The following is a 19365-nucleotide window of genomic DNA, read 5'->3' as shown; positions in this document are numbered from 1 at the left end:
ATGTTTGTGTAGCCCGTTTTTGATTTGCAGAGAACTTACCCACCTTATCTCAGATTCTTATCCAGCCCTAGGAGATCACTACTGTTCTTGTCATCCTCATTTTCCAGAAAGTGACTTGACCAAGGTCACTCTGGGATTTACTGACTGAGCTGTTGTTCACTTCTTCAACAAATATTTATTAAGTGCCTGCTGTGTGCCAGGTGATGAGCTGAGCCTGGGGATACAGTGACCAGGAGAGCCATCTAGAGACTTAGCTTCTGACCTCCCAGAGTCCACCGAACCTTCAGGGTCTAGCAAGGATCCACCCCAGTGCTCCTTCCCCCCACCCTGGGCTCTTTCCACTGCAGAGCCCTGGAATTTGGGCATGAGGCTTAACACCTAAATTGTTGTAGCCTGTGAGCCTTCAACCTGGAGCGTCATGATAAAGCAAGCCAAGACAGCAAGTCTCCACAAACTGAACTTCAAGAGTGACAAAGGAGGTCTTTGGTAATGACTTAATTATTAACAAGAAGGTGAGGGAGGGCATCTCTACAGAAGGCCATCTGCTTCTCCCCAGGGGGATGGAAGTCGCCCAAGGGTGGCCGTACCTAAGATCCTGGCCTGAATTTTCTGCCACCTCCAAATATTTGATTACAGTCTGCACAGATGTGGAGCCCTGTGGCCATGTGCTAAGCTGGGGACCCTCCTTGCCTCCTTTAATATTAAATGAGACAAAGTAAAGGCATATCGTAGGATATCAGTCTGGAAGGAACTCTCCCAGCCTCCTCACTTTCCCATGAGTGGGAACCACGTATCAGAGGGGAAGGGACTTGCCAGTAGCCCATATGGAGAGAGATTCTTTTCCCCCTTTCTGTCTTACCAGCCCAGCTTAGTTTCCCTAGTCCTTCTGGAGGAACTCCCCCCTCCCAACTGTACCTGTTGAGTATTCAAAACCCTCTTCAAGTCTTTCTTATGCCTTAAGGCCAAGTTTTTTCCCCCTGAGTCTTCCCTGCTACTTTCTTCCCTGCCAGAGCCCTGTGGTGTCCAGGCGGCCTCCGTCTGCTCTCGGAGGCTGACCACCTGTTCTGCACGGCGACCAGCAGCCCTGAGGAAGCTTCAGAATCCAGATGTCTGGGCCTTGCCCCCAGGGAATGCAATGTCTGTCACCTAGAAGAAAGCTTCCCTGGGTACATTTTGCTGGAGTTCTTTTTTTATGTGCAAAAGTTATGCTTCTCTTGAGAAAGCAATCCACGTAGGTGGTTAAACATTTCAAACTTGTAGGGGAAAAAAATGTCCAGTGACAGTTGTCTGTCTCCCACCCAAGCTCCTAGATAATCACTGTCAAACAGGCTTGGTGTTTTCCTCCAGAAATATTCTGCATACGCGGGCAGCTGTGTCCGTCAGTACATCCGGTTTTACTGCCTGCTGCCCCTGCTGTTCTGTTCCTTGTCGTCTTCACGCAAGACTGTCTCTCTGGTAGGTATTCCTGCGCGTGGCCGTGCAGTCCGCTGGTGGATGGGCCATCCATTGTTTATCTGGTCCTCTGCTCAGGGACTTTTATGTTGTTCCCAGCCTTGCTGTTACGAACACCGTTCCCCACTCGGCCGTATGTATGTGGGCAGGCATCACTGTGGGAGCCATTCCTGCAAGTGGAATTGCTGTTTCCAAGAATCTGCGCACCTAAAATTCTATTACCTTCTTTTGCATCCTGAAAATCTGTATGTTTTATAAAGCACTGTGGTTAGGTATTGACATGACTGAGCGACTGAACTGAACTGAACTGATGCTGATCCAGCCCAGAAAGGGGGAGGCCGACCAGTGTCACTCAGCAGTGGTCAGCCAGTGAGATGTCTCTGGAGTAAGGTTCAGATGGTTGGGGGCGGAATGAAGGGAAGAGGTGGGTTGGGGGACACATCAGAAGTGGAGCCAGGATAGGGGGAGGGATGCTGTTATAGGTACCTGGGGACCTGTTTGTGACTTGGTCTCCAGGGAGAGATGACTGCCCCTACACACACACACACACACACACACTCACACTCCTCCTTTCTCTGCTTCTCTGGTGTGTGCCACACCTGCTTGGCAGCAGCTAGGCCAGTGAGCTCATTGGTCCAGCAAATATTTACTTAGCTCCTGAATCCAGTTCTGGTTTGGCCACTATGTCTCTGTGCCTTTCCGAGCCTCAGTTTTCCTCATCTGAGAGATGGGGAGGCCCCTCCCTGCCTTTCTCATGTCACCAGGCTCCATCTCACCAGTGGGGAGATGTGGTAAACCAGCCAGGGGGAAAAACTCTGAAAAACAGATGGCAGTGGTCTTAGCCATACCGTGGCTGGCACCCCGGGGTCAGCAGAGAGTGAAGTTTGGACCCACCCTGGGTGGGCTGCTGTCATTCTTGGCAGATGGCCTTGACCCTCGAGTCAGGAGTTTCCAGGCAGCTGTTGGTGTTTCCTCTTGTACCAAGACTGGGTCGGGCTCATCTCTGGGGTCTTCCTGACTTTACTCTGTCCCAGGGGCTGCTCAGGATAAAAAAGTTGACAGGTTGGAGAGAGACAAGACAGGAAGATGAGGGAGGGTCTCCACACAGCAGCCAGAGTTTTGCATCCTCCCACAAGCCCACAGGAAGACCCACAAGGATGACCCAAAAGGTCATCCTCTGGTCATTTCTGCAACTCCTTGTCAGTTCTCAGTGGTGGCGGGGATGAGGAAGGGGAAGTTCTGTCCTTTTTCTAGTTTAAAAGGACACTTGAAATCACTAGCCGAGTTCCTCCTCCTGTTTTATCAGTGGGGAGACTGAAGCTGAGGTTGAGGCCCTCCTCCCAAGTGAGAAGTCAGGTGTTCAGCCCTTAACTCTCACTATCTCTCCCACGTTGTCCCCGTCTTTAGTTTCGCTTTGGGGTTAAAACCCAAAGTGAAAGAAAAAGATAAAGCAGGAAGCAGCCGCCCAAGACCCAGCCCAGGCCACAGTGGGCCCTGGGGGGCCTCACAAGGCCTCGCTGGCAGGGGAGCAGGCCTCTTTCCGACTGGCTCCCACCCTGGTTCTGGGGGCCTGGCTGGGTGGGGGCCGGGCAGGGCCCCGCCAGGAGAGGCGCCAGGCTGCAGACAGGCGGTGGCCTCCTGGCTGGGCCCACGCTGTCTGGGAGACAGCCAGTTCGACGGGTTCCCCCCGGTAAAGTCAGCCTCTCCCAGGTGTGGCCCCAGGTGGGAAGCAACTGCCTTTGAAACTCCCGTCCTTCCGGGGCAAGGCTGGGCTGGAGCTGGGCCCATGTTGGCCTGGGAAATCAACCCTGGCTTCCTGAATCCAGCTTGCACAGAGCAGTTCCAGTCTCTCTGAAGGTAAGAGCTAGCGCCCGTCTCCACTGAGAAAGCTTTTAAACTTTCAGTCCCTGTGGGCACTTACCTTACCCCCTGGCGGTTTCAAGGACCCAGATGGCCTGAAAGCCTTTTGTCCTGATTGTGTTTCCAGCCCCAGAGGCTTAGAGAGGATGGGGTGTGGAGAGCAGGAGCCGCGCTTCTCCAGGAGTTGATAGGTGGCCTCCGACAAGCCCCTGGATCTCAGGTTCCCCATTTGTTTCTTGGCAGGAGCTAGATCCTTCTAGCTCTGCCGTTCAGCCAAATCGATCTTGGTCCCTCGGGAGCTAGTGATAAAGTTCTAACACGCTTTGGGTTCGCCCGTGTGTTTCAGAGATGAACTGTTGCCTGACTACCTGGGGTCTCAAGTTCCTGTTTCTCTGTGCTTTTTCTAAGGAAACTCTCAGCCTTGCCAAAGCAGATATGGTAACAATTTGGTTGCTTCAACAAATAGGAATTTTTGTCCACCTCTCTTCCCCTCCTCTGCACAATCCCAAGGTCCCCAGGCACAGAGCCATGTTGGTTCAAGTCTGCTCCGGGGGGCACACACTGAGCACACAGTAGGTGACCTGGACGTTGTGGCTGAGCGACTGCACTGACGATCCACACTGGACCGTGCTGCTCCCATGGGAGGCAGAACCGGGCGCTTACAAAGCCCAGCCGTATCCCGAAGCCCACATGCCAGGGGCCGTGCAGCCCGTTAGCTAAGAGCATAGATCTGGAGTCATACTGCCAGGATCCAGATCCTAGACTGCTGCCTGGAGCTGTGAGGCTTTGGCAAGTTGCTTAACCTCTCTGGGCCTCAGTTTCTTCATCTGCAAAATAGAGGTGATAATACTGATATCACACGAGTCACAGTGTGAGGATGAGAGTGAGTGTGTGTGTATGTATGTGTGTAAAGCACTCAGCTCGGTGCCGGGCACAGTGGGAGCACTTAAGAAATGTTAGCCCTGGTCTTATTGATATCCAGAGAAGATTTGGAATATTTAAAGACCATCCCTGTCCCATGCCTGAAAAAGTTCAGATGCACCTGGTATTTGGAGAGGAGTTGGTCATCTGATGGCTCTTTGTCGAGTGTGGGGCTCTGATGGGGAAGATGAAGCCAATCAAGGCAGGCTTTAGAGAGGACCTCAAAAGCTGGGCAAACTCTAAGTGGATGGAGATTTTTAGGTGAGGGTGCCTAGGGTAGGAGAGAGAAGGCAGGGGCTGGTTGTCCAGGGGCCTGGGGATCTGAGTCAGGCTAGAGAAGCCTGCTCAGGGCCGTCAGAGTCCACCAGGCACTCAGCCAGGGTTTATTTCGGCATGGTCATCACTCCATTGGGCAGTTTGCTTCCTCAGGCTGTGTTGAGGAGTCTGCTCTTATGTGTTGTGAATACAGTACAAGATCCAGGCTCTCCTGGAGCATTCTTGCCTTCCCAGGCTGCATGAGGTGCTGTCGGCCCAGCACAGGGAGTGGTAGCAGTCAGGAGGTGTCAGCCTGCAGGGTGGGAGGAACTGGGCTTGTCCGACAGTACCTATGAAGGCAGGGCAGCCAGCGCTACTGTACCACAGCAGTTTCCTCAGAGGGGGCACGCGCAGCAGTGTGTGGGAACAATCCAGGGGAGGAGGACTTGGGTTCATCCCAGCCAGCTCCTCCCCGCCCCCACCTCCACGCCCCTTTCCAAACAATCGGCCATTCATGCCAGGCGCTGAGCCAGGGGAAGAAGAGGGAACAAGACAAACTTGGTCTCTTTCCTCAGGGAGCTTGGAGATCCCATCTGAGCAAGTACCCATGCACAGGATACTGTATAATTGAGATCAGAGCCCTGAAGGAAACATAGTTGCTGAGAAAGAGGATGGGGGAGGCACCTCAGGGAAAGTGGGGTGGAGGATGGGAAGGAGGCAGGCCAGGGCAGATTGGGAACTGCAAGGGGCAAGATCCTGAGGTGTAAGGCGTTTGGTGTATGGAGGGAACTGGGACAGGTTCCGGTCTGAAAGGGTCTGCAAGGTCAGGGCCGGGTGGCTGGGCTTGGTGAGTCTGGTTAAGTATCATCAGAGCTTCCAAATACTTACATCATCATCACTGTCATCATCAAGTTTCCATACTGATCATTAGTCATCAAGAAAAGCTTCTTCAGCACTCCCTGCTTACTGCTAACGCCCTTTCACATACTGCTTCAGCAGTGCAGAGCCCTGTTGCTTCCCTTGCTGAGGGAGGTGGGTTGCAGTTAGTACTACGTTCTTAGAAGTGATGGAACAGAGAGGTCAAGTGACTTAACTGGAGTCACACAGCTTAACCAAGATTTGAAATCCTGATTCACTACTCTTTCTTTTCTGCCAACTGCTTTTGTTTAAGAAGGCCAAAGCAGAAGTTTCTGCTGCTTTTTAGCCAGATTGCCATTCCAAAATGGCTCATGATCAGTCGTACCCAACTCTTAGCGATCCTTTGAATGGCAGCCTGCCAGGCTCCTCTGTGGGATTTTTCAGGCAAAAATACTGGAGTGGGTTGTTGCCATTTCCTCTTCCAGGGATATTCCTGACCCAGGGATCAAACCCACGTCTCTTGCATCCCCTGCATTGCAGGCAGATTCTTTACCCACTGAGCCATTGGGGAAGCCCAGTTTAAAAGTTTTTGTGTAGAATGATGTCATAGTGATTGTGTTAGGGCACTGGGATTAAAGTGACTTTTTAACTTTTCTATACTGTTATATATTTATAGTTCTTTTTTTATTTTAAAAAATATTTATTTGCGTTGAGTCTTAGTTGCAGCACACAGACCCTTTAGTTGTGGTGCGTGGACTCTGGAATGCACAGGCTTCAGGAGTTCTGGCACACAGGCTTATTGCTCTGTGGCATGTGGGATCTTGGTTCCCAGGCCAGGGATCCAACCTGCATCCCCTGCATTGCCAGGTGGGTTCTTAACCATTGGACCATTAGGGAAGTCCCGAGTTTTTAATTTTTTAACCTCCACATTTACCTTCCTTCTATCTCCTTTCCAAGGTTCTGATACTAACACATCCATCTCTACCCTTGTAGACCTCCAGTCTTTTTAATTTTCTATTTGCATTTTTAAAATTTTGTTTATTATTTAATTTTGTCTGCACTGGTTCTTCATTGCTTAGCTCAGGCATTCTCTAGCTGGAGCAGGTGGGGACGGCTTTTCGTTGCAGTGTGTGGGCTCCCCACTGCGGTTGCGGAGCACACGCTCTAGGTTTGAGGGCTCAGTAGTTGTGGCTCCCCGGCTCTAGAGCGCAGGCTCAGTAGTTGTGGTGCACGGGCTTAGTTGCTCCACAGCAAGTGGGATCTTCCGAGACCAGTGATCAAATCTATGTCCCCTGCATTGGCAGATGGAGTCTTAATCCACTGCACCACCAGGGAAGCCCTATTTGAATTCTGGTGTTCCCCCCACCTTTTAAAATTTCTGTTTCCTGAATCTCAGGAAATAGTCTCAGATTATTAGTCAGCCCCTGCTCATAAATACATTTAAGTCAGATCAGAAAAGTCATGCTTAAAGTAGCTTTAAACATTTTATTTGTGACTTCTGGATTTTGGTGAAAAATCAGTGTGATGACTGGGGCTCATTTGTAGAGGATTCCTCAGTGGACTCTCACTAGCCTATTTTTTTTTAAATTGTGGTTAAGTATACATAAAACGGTACCGCTGAAGCTGTTTTTAAGTGCACAGTTCAGTAGTATGAAGTACGGTTCACGTCTTGTACAGCTATCACTGCCCTCCATCTCTTTTTATCTTTGCAGAGCTGAGACTCTGTACCCGTTCCCTCCTCCTCCAGCCCCTGCAAATCGCACCTCTACTTTCTGTTTCTGTGGCCGGGTACCTCATGCACTGGCCCATTTTAAGGAGGTATATTTGAAAGGAGGAGTAGGTGGTGTCTGAATAACAAACTCTTTGGGTTAACTCTCCAAGTTAATGCACACTGCAGCCCTCAGCTTTATGTGGCTGGGTTCCAGCAGAATTTTTAAAAGGCTGCTTATGTCCCAGGAGGGCTGTCTCCCCAGAGGCAGCCTTGGTTCCCACGCCCGCGGTGGCTGTGTGGAGCCTGGGCACAGCTTCAGGATCCTTCTTAACACAGGCAGGTGCTATAATCAACCAGAAGCAGCACACCCAGTGGAAACTGTGCCATCCCCGCCTAGTGCCGTGCCCAGCCTTTATAGATCAGGATCAGTCCTAGGAGGGGAAGGGACCATTTGAGGGGTAAGTGATGTCACAGGTCTCTTTGTGAGAGCAGAAAAGGGCCTGGCAGGACAGCCCAAAGCCTGGGGGAGGTGGGTGATAGGTAATGCTTGCAAAACATCGGGCAGAGCAGCTCCAGAGGGGTGGAAGGTAAGGTCAAGGTCAAGGTCAAGTCCACTTTCTCCAGGTGCTCTTCAGAATGCTGGCTCGGGCTTGAGGTCTGTATAAAATTAAACCAGGCTCCTCCATCCATGGGATTTTCCAGGCAAGGGTACTGGAGTGGGGTGCCATTGCCTTCTCCACCAATACAGTATACTATCGCATATATATGGAGTTTAGAAAGATGGTAATGATAACCCTATATGCGAGACAGCACAAGAGACACAGATGTATAGAACACTCTTTTGGACTCTGTGGGAGAGGGAGAGGGTGGATGATTTGGGAGAATGGCATTGAAACATGTATATCATATATGAAATGAATTGCTAGTCCTGGTTCGATGCATGATACAGGGTGCTTGCGGCTGGTGCACTGGGATGACCCAGAGGTATGGTACAGGGAGGGAGGTGGGAGTGGGGTTCAGAATGGGGAACACATGTACACCCGTGGCGGATTCATGTTGATGGCAAAATCAATACAATATTGTAAAGTAATTAGCCTTCAATTAAAATAAATAAATTTATATTAAAAAAGTAAATGCTAGCCGGAGTCTGCCAGCAGAAAGGGGAGACCAGACTTTCTGCGGTGACTTCTAAGCTCTATAGGAATATGTGTTGTCAGTCTCCTTGCCAGCAAACTTGTATTTTTGTTGTGCGACCAGATGCTGTGAAGGTTGGTTTTCTGGAGACTGAAACCTGGAAGGTTTTCCCTCCCTTAGTAGATAGCTTGCTGTGTGATGCCGAGCAAATCCCTCAGCCTCTCTGAGCCTCCATTTCCTCAGCCGCACAAAGGGCAATGGTGGAGACATCTCCTTGTGGGGATCAAAAGGACCTCGGACAGCGGCAGGGCCATAGCCGCCAATGCCTGAGCAGGCAAAAACACCGGTACCTATGACTATTAGTCGCTAATATTCAACCAGTCCTTACGGGGGGTCTCACACTGTGCCATTGCAAGGGCAGGGTTCTGTGCATGGGGTTTGGAAGCTGCTGACCTTCCCTTGGGTACGTGTTCTTTCAAAGAGATCTTCCCAAGTGTCGCCATATTGTGCTTTTAGAGGCGGTCGGGAGAAACATCGAGTAGAGAAGGGCATGGTGGTGTGAGGGGGAAGGCCCTGCAGCCCTGCGCTGCTTTGGGGGTGAAGTCAGAGGATCCCGCCTCGTGAGTGGCAGCAGGCATTCTCTGGGGGGACCCCTCCTGGGTGCCACGGACATGGGAAGCACGCGGTCCTTGCCTTCCGGGGACTCAGAATCTAAAGGGAGAAGGAGAAAAGTAAGCAAATCTGTGAAACAGTGTGATGGCAGAGGCCTGTGACGTCTCTAAACCCCGGTGGGTGACCCACTGAGGGGCACCGGGCCGGGGTGGGAGGACAGTCAGGGAAGTCTCAGAGCGAGGAATGCTCGGAGTAGACCGGAACGGGGGGAGGCAGTAGGGTGCAGGAGGGGTGGTTCAGGCAGGGAGCAGCCATGCAGAGGCCTGGACACTGAGAACATGTGGGGTTGGCATGGAGAGGGGGGCAGAGAGGAGTTAGAGGGGTGCTTGGCAAGGCAGTGTCACCAGAGGTCACTACCCTAAAATATTAACACAGCCATACAGGCGTGGCCTGGGGGATGGGCAGGCAGCTGGGGTCCTCAGGGCCCTGAATTTTCCTGAGCCTGCCCCGTGGAGGGACAGGACACCTTGCTTCTACCCCAGGCCAGAAACCCCCAGCTTCTGGGCCCTCGAATGCTTGGAGGGCCTGGGGTCAGACAGCTGCCCTGAGGGCCCCTGGCTCCGATATACAGGCCCCTCAGGCAGTTGTATGGAGAAGGAAATGGCAACCCACTCCAGTACTCTTGCCTGGAGAATCCCATGGACAGTGGAGCCTGGCAGACTGCAATCCACGGGATCGCAAAGAGTTGGACACAGCTGAGCGGCTAACACACACACAGGCAGTTGTAATGATGGTTCCTCACCTGCCAAGCCCTTTCCCATCTGTGGGAAGATGAATCTTGTGGCAGTCCTAGGGCAGTGAACAGGGCGAGCCCGTATCCTTCCCTTCTTACCAGTGGGAGCCTTAGTCATACCATGAGTCAGTGCAGAATGGTGCTCACACTCAGGGCCTCCCGACCTACAGGCTTCCCCCAACTCAGCAGCAAGTATGGGGGGAGGCAAGAGCCAGGATAGCCAGTGCCAGCCGCTCTCATGTTCTCAGGAGGGGGTTTCCCGTCACAGTTAGGAGCTCTGTGCTGCCAGACTGTCCAGAGGAAGTCCAGGTCCAGCCCTGACTGTGCTGTCTTAGAGGTAGTCCTTCCTTATTTCCTCTGCAGCTTGGCCATCTGAACATTCTCCTCCCCCTCCTCTGATTGTTAGAACCAATTCTCTGGAGGCCAAAACAGAATTGAACAATGAATGTCATGCACACACAAAAGATGTCTGATGTCACATCGAGAACTGAGTGTGAAGTAGGGAAGCAAAGAAAGAGCAAACATCTCAGGCCTGGGAGGCATCTTAGAGGCCACACCTGTGGGAGCGTGAGTCCCTCCCTGCATTCATTGTGCCTGGGTCCAGCCTAGTTGACTGCCTCCCAAGCAGCTTTGCCCCTTAGAAACCCCTCCTTAGGATGGAGCAACATCTGCTCCCCCTGGAGCCCCACCTTCGTGCCCCCCCTTTGGTTGCACTGTGATGACCGGGACCATGTGTGTATGTGACAGTCTCCTAGGTATTTGAAGACTTTTCCAGGCTCCTACTCCAATCTCTCAAAGCCCCCCGACCCGTCGTGTTAGACTGGGCACGGCTCTTGGTGCACGCGTGTCATACCCCATCTGTGGTAGATCTGTGACACAAGTCACTAGTCAGTTGCGGTAACTCTTGTTCCCTGGCAGCTAGGGCTTCCCTGGTGGCTCAGATGGTAAAGCATCTGCATGCAATGCAGGAGACCCAGGTTTAATCCCTGAGTCTGGAAGATCCCCTGGAGTAGGAAATAGCAACCCACTCCAGTATTCTTGCCTGGAGAACTCCATGGACAAAGGAGCCTGGTGGGCTACAGTCCATGGGGTGGTAAAGAATTGGACATGACTGAGCGACTAATACTTTTTCTTGCTGTTCAGTCAGTCCCAGGCTTTCTCCTGCAGTACTCCACGTGGCTGCGCCCAGTCGGTGGAGCTTTACTTTATTGTGAGTTTCCTGAGGTCAAGGACTACGCATCCTGGGTCCCTGGTGCCCACCACGGGCCAACGTGTGGCCTCACTTGTCATAACAGGAGGATGGATTAGAAACTTCTCCCCAGTGCAAATTGTCCCCTTCTCATCAGGCTCCAATTTGGCAACGCCCCTGTCCACAGTCACCAACAGTCCCCACTGCTTTACCCAGGAGCCCCCTGGGGCTGCCCCCTCCCTGGTCCTGCACCTTCCTCTGGTGGTATAGCCTCAGACCGTGTCTGTGATCCACCAGAGTCACTGAGGCATTTTCCCACGTGTCTGCTGCTTTGTGTAATTGTCTAACTTGGGATCCTGAACTGAGGACCTTAATATAAGCTCTGAGGACCAGGCCCTCTCCCTTCCTGTGTCCCTGTCCCCAGGCCTGGCACCATGGAAGGCGGCCGGCCTGAGCTGACCTGAGCTGAACTCACGGTTTTCCCCATTCACTGCTGCACCGTTCATCTCATCTTGTCTCTCGGCCACCCAGGGTTCTTGGCTCCAGATTCTGTCACCCGATAGGCCACCTGTCACTCCAGGCGCAGTGAATAAGCCTATTAACACCGTCTTTCTATTCCGGGATTCGCTTGGTCATTCAGAATGATGAAAGAGGCCAGCAATCGAGGTGCACAGGGCCTGGTAGTGTCTGGCTTTGCACACTGGACACAGGGTCCTGTGACAGCTTGTCAAAAGCCAGGCTTTTTGTGACCCGTTACCAGGGTTTGACGTCAGCCCTCCAGGAGTGAGGATGGTTTTAGAGGCTCTTTCTTTTAACTGGCACTTCCCAGGCTGGGCTCCTGGGACCTTAGAGTTTTGGAAAGGCCACAGTGAGGTTCACATGCTAGAGCCAGCATTTGACAAGTCAGTATTTGAAAAGCCAAATCTTGGATCCTCCACCCCCTACTCCTCCGCCAGGCCAGGCAGGGGCTGTCCACGTCAAGTTTTTGCATTGGGCTGGAGCCATAGTGGCCCTGTAACGGGCCATCTTCTACTTGTCAGCACCTCCTTACTAGAGTTTATAGCTTTAATGTACGAGAAAAATCATGATTCAGTAACCACTGGCATCTCTTTAAAGCTTGGATTCCCAGTTTTGGTGGTAATAAGGTGTCCTGTGGGGTAGGGCAGGGGCCTCAGCAGAGCTTCTGGCAGAGCCAACTCTGCAGGCAGGTCTCCAGGGAGAAATAAAAGGATGCTTGCAGGAGATTCCATCACAGAACGGGTGGTAAGGGGTGAATGTTGCCTGATAGGTTGCTGACTGGATGCAGTTGCTGTAATGGTAGAAATGTTTTTTGAGAAACAACATGCTGGTTAGGGGCTGGATGAGGTAGGGCTCGGCCACAGGTGGGTGCCTCCCTGAATGTCTGGAGCCGGTGGTCTCCAGGCTGGGAGGCAGGGTGGGGGGCGGGGGGCATGGGGAACACCACACTTAGAGCCCCAGGCGAGGTCATTGCTCTGGTACCTACTCTTCAGGGAGCGCATTTGCCTTTCTGACCCTCAGTCTCCTCATTTGTACTATGAAGAGGTTGAATTAGTCTGGTGGAGCTCAAAATACCACATGGGGAAATGGTATTTCTCCCCCACATGGAGGGGAAAAGGAAAATGGAGCCCCTCCAAGGGCCCTGGCTGGGAGTCAACCAGCCTCCCCAGGCCCTCTTGGGGGTCCCCAGAATCTGGCTTGAGAATCACTGGAATTACTATCTCCTCAGACCCTGGAATTTGAGAGTTTCACATCCTCGTTCCAGTCACAGTACCCCGTCAACCAGCTGTGTGACCTGGGACAGGTGGCCTCACGTCTCTGGTCTCTGCTTTGAGGCTGTAGTGAGATTTAGCCAAGCTGGGAAAGTCCTGAGCGACTGGGAAACCTGTATCAGGGGTTCTGGTGTTTTCTGGTGAAGGGTCAGAGTGTCCAGGACTGCACATCCAGGGGAGAAGGGCGCTGGGTGGCCATGATCACAGGCAGAGCAGGGCACCTTTTTCGTCCATATGCTGGGGCTCTTGTCCAGGGGCAGCAGAGCCAGAGGCACCGCCAGCTAACCCACTCAGAGGATATTGCCAGACCTTGTGTGAGGACCAAGACTAGGGTCCTTACTGGGGAACTGGCCTGGCCAAGATCTTGCAGGCCTGGCTGAGTGGCACCTGCCTCCAGCCCTGGGCAGGGTGGTGAAGCAGCAGCTACGAGTGCCGGCTCTGGAACCAGAAAGCCGGAGCTCAGATCCTGGCCACCTGACTTGGGGCTGTTCGCTACTCTCTGAGCCTCACTGTCTTCCTCTTTGAAGTGGGAACGATGGGCCTGGTGAGGAATTGATGATCTGATACAGTTACATCTTTTCATGCTAGGCCAGTTCATGGCCAGCCCTCCGTCTGGGGAGATGCCCTGGAGCTTGTGAGTCATCTGACTGGCAGCTCGCTGTCCTCAGAGAACCAGCTAACCTGAACTGTGGGTCTATCTGGAGGGCATTGCTTAACCCCATCCTCCAGCCCCTCCGGCCAGAACGTGTCAGGACAGAACCACCTCAGACCTTGAGCCCAACGGGGATGTGAGCAGGGCTTTCTAAGGAGCAGCTGTCTCTGGAGGGCACCAAGGCTGTCGCCCCAGCAACCGAGCAGGTCCCTCCCAGGCAGCTGCTCCAGGGCCTTGAAGAGGGGGCAGCCATTTGTGTTCCTGGTAGGGCTCTCCCGTTCCCTGTGCCCTGGTGCCATGAGCCTGCAACCAGACCTGGCCTGCCACCAGAAGAGGTTTCTCTGCTTTCGCCCAGCAGACCTGACATAGTGCCAGAGGGGCCTCCTGCTGCCTCCATTTCAAAGTTCCCAAGGGTCTCCTGCCTTTGCAGGAGGTTCTTGGGGACCGGCTTCCTGGGGTGTAGGGGAGAGGAGCTGGGGTTCCGGAAGGAGCGGGGAGGTCTGTGCCATGGGCCATGTTAGCAGGTGGGCGTGTGCCAGCACAGTGGTGTGTTTTTTTTTTTTTTAAACTTTGGATTAACTAACTCCATTTGTTAATCTTGAGGTTTTATTTTTTTTTTTTTAAGTCCAGATATTTCTGGCTTCACTCACCCATGTCTCCACCTGACAGCCAGGGGCCAGAGGCATTAGAGGCCTGGTGTCCCATAGACATTTAAACTTCTGATGCCCATTCAAGGCCAACCCACTTAGCTGGGAAAACTAAGGGATTAGACCCTGTGCAGAGTATACGGCCCACCACGGTCTCACAGAGCAGACTTTTCTACACAGCCACTCTTTTTTCCTTTTTAATAATTTTTATTTATTTACGGCTGTGTTGGGTCTTTGCTGCTTCGAGGGCTTTTCTCTGGTTGCGGTGAGTGGGGGCTGCTCTTCATTGCGGTGCATGGGCTTCTCCTCACGGCTTCTCTTGTTACAGAGCAGAGCCTCTAGGCCCTTGGGCTTCCGCCGCTGAAGCACACGGGCTCAGTAGTGGCAGTTCCCAGGCTCTAGAATACAGGCTGAGTAGTAGTTGCGGCACACTGGCTTAGTTGCTCCGAGGCACGTGGCATCTTCCTGGACCAGGGATCGATCCCAAGTCTCGTGCACTGGCAGGCAGATTCTTTACCACTGAGTCACCAGGGAAGCCCCACAGCCACTCTAGAAAGCTAAAAGTCTGTTCTCGAATCTGTAAAACGTCAGTGATGATTATCTCCCCTCCCAGGCCTGTGTCTGGAATAAAGTAGTATCTGCCCCAGTACTCACTCAGTCATGATCCTTTTAAATCTGTACATAAGACAGGCCTTGCCTGGAAGACATTGCTTGAAGCACAGCTCCATTGCTGAACTTCAAACAGAATTGCTCCAGGCTTTACCTCCCACCAGATTGCACTCGGGTAGTGTGTGTGTGTGTGTGTGTGTGTGTGTGTGTGTGTGTGTTGAGGGCTGACCTAAAGGGATCTTTCCTCTTTGTTTTTTATTTTTTTTAAACTTTTTATTTTGTATTGGGATATAGTTTTTGGGAATACAATTTATATTGGGATATTGTATGGGGAATACAATTTATATTGTATTGATTAACAATGTTTTGATAGTTTCTGGTGAACAGTGAAGGGACTCGGCCATACATGCACATGTATCCCTTCTCCCCCAAACTCCCCTCCCATCCAGGCTGCCACATAACATGAGCAAAGTTCCGTGTGCTATACAGTAGGTTCTTGTTGGTTATCTGTTTTAAATATAGCAGTGTGTACATGTCTGTCCCAAACTCACTAACTATCCCTTCCCTCTATCCCTACCCCTTGGCAGCCCTAAGTTCATTCTCTACGTCTGAGTCTGTTTCTGTTTTGTAAATAAGTTCATTTTTATCATTTTCTTTTTAGATTCTGCCTGTAAGGGATATCATGCAATATCTCTCCTTCTCTGTCTGAATGACTCACTTCACTCGCTGTGAAAATCTCTAGGTCTGTGTATGTTGCTGCAAATGACATTATTTCGTTCTTTTTAATAGCTGTGTAATATCCCATTGTATGTATGCGCCACGTCTTCTTGTCCTCTGTCAGTGGACATGCAGGTTGCTTCAGTGCCGTCCGTGGCTGTTGCAAACAGTGCTCCGGTGAACTCTGAGGTGCATGTATCCTTTCAGGGCATGTATGCCCAGGAGTGGTATTGCAGGGTCATACGGTAGCTCTTATTTTTAGTTTTTTAGGAGACCACCATATTATTATCCATAGTGTCTGTACCAATTCACAGGGAGTTTTTCAGAGTGTTTGCCCTGGGCATTAGATTACAGCTCCAAGTCAGGAGTAAATTATTCTTCCCTGAGCCTCAGTCTATCCAGCTGTCAAACAGGTTTGTTCAATCATTCAATAAATATTTACTGAGCCCAGCCCTGTATTGGGCTTGGTCCTAGGAAAGCATTTTAATTCTATAAAATATTCAGGGTTAGTCTGTAAAGTGTCTGCCTGCAATGCAGGAGACCCGGGTTCAATCCCTAGGTCAGGAAGATCCTCTGGAGAAGGAAATGGCAACCCACTCCAGGATTCTTGCCTGGAGAATCCCACGGACAGAGGAGCCTGGCAGGCTGAGATAACAAAGAGTCAGACACGACTGAGTGACTAACACATACACACTCTCAGGAAGCTGTGTTAGATACCCAGGATGTGTATCTGTTTGGGGAGAGGGACAGAAGACTAGTGAACCAGTAGGTGGATGAGTGCCTGATAAAACCAACGAGGTCCTCAGAACAAGAATAGCCGCTGTAGACAAGGGTGGTCAGGGAGGATCCATCAAGGATATGACCCCTGAGCCAAGACCTGAGTGGGCAGCAGTGATGAGAGCAGGTTAAGGAGTAGGTGTGCAGAGATGGGGGTGGGAGCATCACAGACAGGGAGTAGCAGGTTCAGAGGCCCTAATGTGAGCACACACTTGCAGTGTTTGCAGAACAGCAGCGTGACTGGAACGGAAGGAGCAAGGGGGACGTGCAGGAGCTGAGCGTGGAGAAGGGGCAGTGCCCGTTGCAGGCCAAAGTAGGCAACGTTATAGAATGGGGAGCCTTGGCAGAACTTTAGAAAAGGGAGGCAGTAATCTAGTTTGTACTTTTAAGTAACTCCTCGGGTCACTGTCTGGAGAGTGGTTCTGGGTGAGTTGGGCCACTGACAAAGCAGGGCGGCAGGAGGGTAGGAAGTGGAAGCCTGGACCGGGCTGATGGGATGGAGAGAAACCTGGCTCTGTGACATGTGCTTTTGTGGGGGAGGCCGGGGAAGAGGGGGTAGGACTCCCCAGGCTCCCAGAGTGTGTAGCTGAGTGCAGGGGGTCCCCTCTCCAGGAAAACAAGGCCGATGTGAAGGAGGGAGGCGCAGGTTCATCTGGACACTCTGGACTTGGGATGGCCTTGGCGCCTGACACAGGGCTGCCTCGTGTGCCAGGCCTTGGAGATAGGAGGCGATAACGTGCTTCCAGCTGCAGTCATGTCTGCGTGCTGTGGAATCCTCCAACTGCAGGCCCATTTAGAGGGACTGTGAGGGATTCTCTGGGCAAGAAGGTTGCACTGTTCCCATTGTCTGGGCAGCCCCAGGAAACCAAGGACCCTGTCCGAGAGGCGGCACCCCTCTCTTGGGCCCCCTGGCTCCCCTTCACCAGCTGAATTACCACTTCGCCAAGCCAGGCCCTGCTCGAATCTGTCTGCCCACGCCTTGAGCTCTTCTGCCCTGCTCCTCTGCTCAGAGTACCCCTCCACCTAAAAACCCTGCCTTTCCTTCCCTTCAGTGACTCTGGTCAGTCCTGCCAGACCCAGTCAACCTTAATGTCTTCCAGCCATCCCTCAGAAGGTGATCAGTCTCTCCTTCATCCAGAAACCATGGTGACTGGAGTTGCAGGGGCCACCCCAGGATTACAAGGCATCTCCATATCTGCCAGCTTTTTGGATCCCACTCAGAGCACTTGGGGTGTCACACCCCACTTTCTGGGCAAAGCAGTTGACGTGCTCAAGGCTGTTGCCTCCATGTGACCCTCATCGAGTTGGTGCAGTAGCCGGGGCATCGGGCAGCGGTCAGACTTCAGGCAGCCTGGGTTCAAGCCCTGGCCCCAGTACCACCTGGCTAGAAGGTGAGCTCCACCAAGCCTCCCCACTTCTCTGAGCCCCACCTGGAAAATGGGGCAACGACAGACCTACCTTGCATACCTGTTCTGAGGATTCGTTTGGCCAAAGTCCAATCCATGCTCATTATTCACAGTGCTTACACATATAATGTCTCACAGACACTGAATTAGCGATCCTGAACTATTGTTCCAATGGGAAATGCAGAGTCCTTGCATGTCCACCAGCTGCCAACAGAAAACACCAAGGCTTCAGTTCAGTTGCTCAGTCGTGTCCGACTCTTTGCGACCCCACGAATCGCAGCACGCCAGGCCTCCCTGTCCATCACCAACTCCCAGAGTTCACTCAGACTCATGTCCATCGAGTCAGTGATGCCATCCAGCCATCTCAACTTCTGTTGTCCCCTTCTCCTCCTGCCCCCGATCCCTCCCAGCATCAGAGTCTTTTCAACTCTTCGCATGAGGTGGCCAAAGTACTGGAGTTTCAGCTTTAGCATCATTCCTTCCAAAGAAATCCCAGGGCTGATCTCCTCCAGATCAGCTGGACTGATCTGGATCTGGCTGGATGGACTGGCTGGATCTCTTTGCAGTCCAAGGGACTCTCAAGAGTCTTCTCCAACACCACAGTTCAAAAGCATCAATTCTCCAACTCTCACATCCATACATGACCACTGGAAAAACCATAGCCTTGACTAGACGGACCTTTGTTGGCAGAGTAATGTCTGCTTTTCAATATGCTATCTAGGTTGGTCATAACTTTTCTTCCAAGGAGTAAGCGTCTTTTAATTTCATGGCTGCAGTCACCATCTGCGGTGATTTTGGAGCCCAGAAAAATAAAGTCTGCTGCTGCTGCTAAGTCGCTTCAGTCGTGTCCGACTCTGTGCAACCCCATAGATGGCAGACCACCAGGCTCCCCCGTCCCTGGGATTCTCCAAGCAAGAACACTGGAGTGGGTTGCCATTTCCTTCTCCAGTGCATGAAAGTGAAAAGTGAAAGTGAAGTCATGTCTGACTCTTAGCGACCCCATGGATTGCAGCCCACCAGGCTCCTCCGTCCATGGGATATTCCAGGCAAGAGTACTGGAGTGGGGTGCGACTGTGTTAAAGACACCTATTTAGTATATTGTTGATGTATCAACGTGGAATTCGGCCAGTAACACTGTAACTCATGCCTGAACGAAGCTTGTCTGACACAGATGGTTTCTCCATAAGGCACATCACAGCCTTCCTGCACTTAACAGCACTGGACAGCACTTCGGCACTATACTTGAGGCCATTTCAAACTGAGAAATCACCACCAGCAACAAAAAACACACAAAAATGTGGAAGTGCAGCATCAAGGAGACCAGGAAAAGGAGGCTTGTTTACAGTATGAGCTGAAACAGAAGGACAGTGTCGCCCTGTTCAGTGTCAGCTGGGAACCTGCGTGTGGGGCGATTCGAACTGTCAGGCTCTGCCAGTGGCCACAAAAGCCCCACGAGTGTTGATTTAAAGGTTACAGATGAGTCTTAGCGTGTAGGCAAACTTGCGTTACAGACTTGTTAATAATGAGGGCTGGGTGTAGATGGAGCACTCGCTCAGTGAGGTCTGCGGTTAGTGTTGGAACCAACACCAACAGGAGTGTGTCCTGAGCGCGTCCCCTCTGGACAGGGCTGGGACTCCCTGAGCTTTGTGGCTTTATCTTCCCCAGAGTGTCACCTTGGTAACCTCTTGGCTCCTGTGCACTTAGGGGTGGGAGGCCAGTGTAGGTTCTGGAGGCCTTGAGGCCACCTCCCGCCCCCCTCCCCCACAACTGAAGGGTTTGTTCCAATTCCACTGGGTGGCTGGTGGCACCACTGAAAAGTTTCAAAGCAGGGGTGTGATTGGATTCCTTAAGTGGCCCATTGATCAGCATGAAAGAGGGATTCGAAAGGTAAGGAGGAGGCCGGAGGGCCAGGGAGCAGCAGTGTGGGGTGTCTGTGGGCGCTGGCTCTCGATCAAGAGAGAAGGGAAGGATGGGGAGGCAGT

The 19365-nt window shown here is 52.1% G+C and overlaps 1 protein-coding gene across 8 annotated transcripts in view; it reads left to right on the top strand.

Moving 5' to 3' along the window:
- Nucleotides 1-19365, top strand: part of DLGAP4 (DLG associated protein 4) — a 201853-nt gene that overhangs the window by 142915 nt on the left and 39573 nt on the right. The window contains exon 1 of one of the 8 annotated variants that reach the window (XM_027558634.1): nt 3292-3309. The exons of the other annotated variants lie outside the window; for them this stretch is intronic. The gene's annotated coding sequence lies outside the window, so the exon portion shown is untranslated. Of the gene's footprint in view, nt 1-3291; nt 3310-19365 lie in introns of those variants that run through there. 8 annotated transcript variants of the gene reach the window in all.

The sequence above is a fragment of the Bos indicus x Bos taurus genome, chromosome 13 (genome assembly GCF_003369695.1).
Source record: "Bos indicus x Bos taurus breed Angus x Brahman F1 hybrid chromosome 13, Bos_hybrid_MaternalHap_v2.0, whole genome shotgun sequence".
Classification (NCBI taxonomy): domain Eukaryota; kingdom Metazoa; phylum Chordata; class Mammalia; order Artiodactyla; family Bovidae; genus Bos; species Bos indicus x Bos taurus.
The sequence above is the reverse complement of the archived record's forward strand: the minus strand, read 5'-3'. Positions and strand labels throughout refer to the sequence as shown.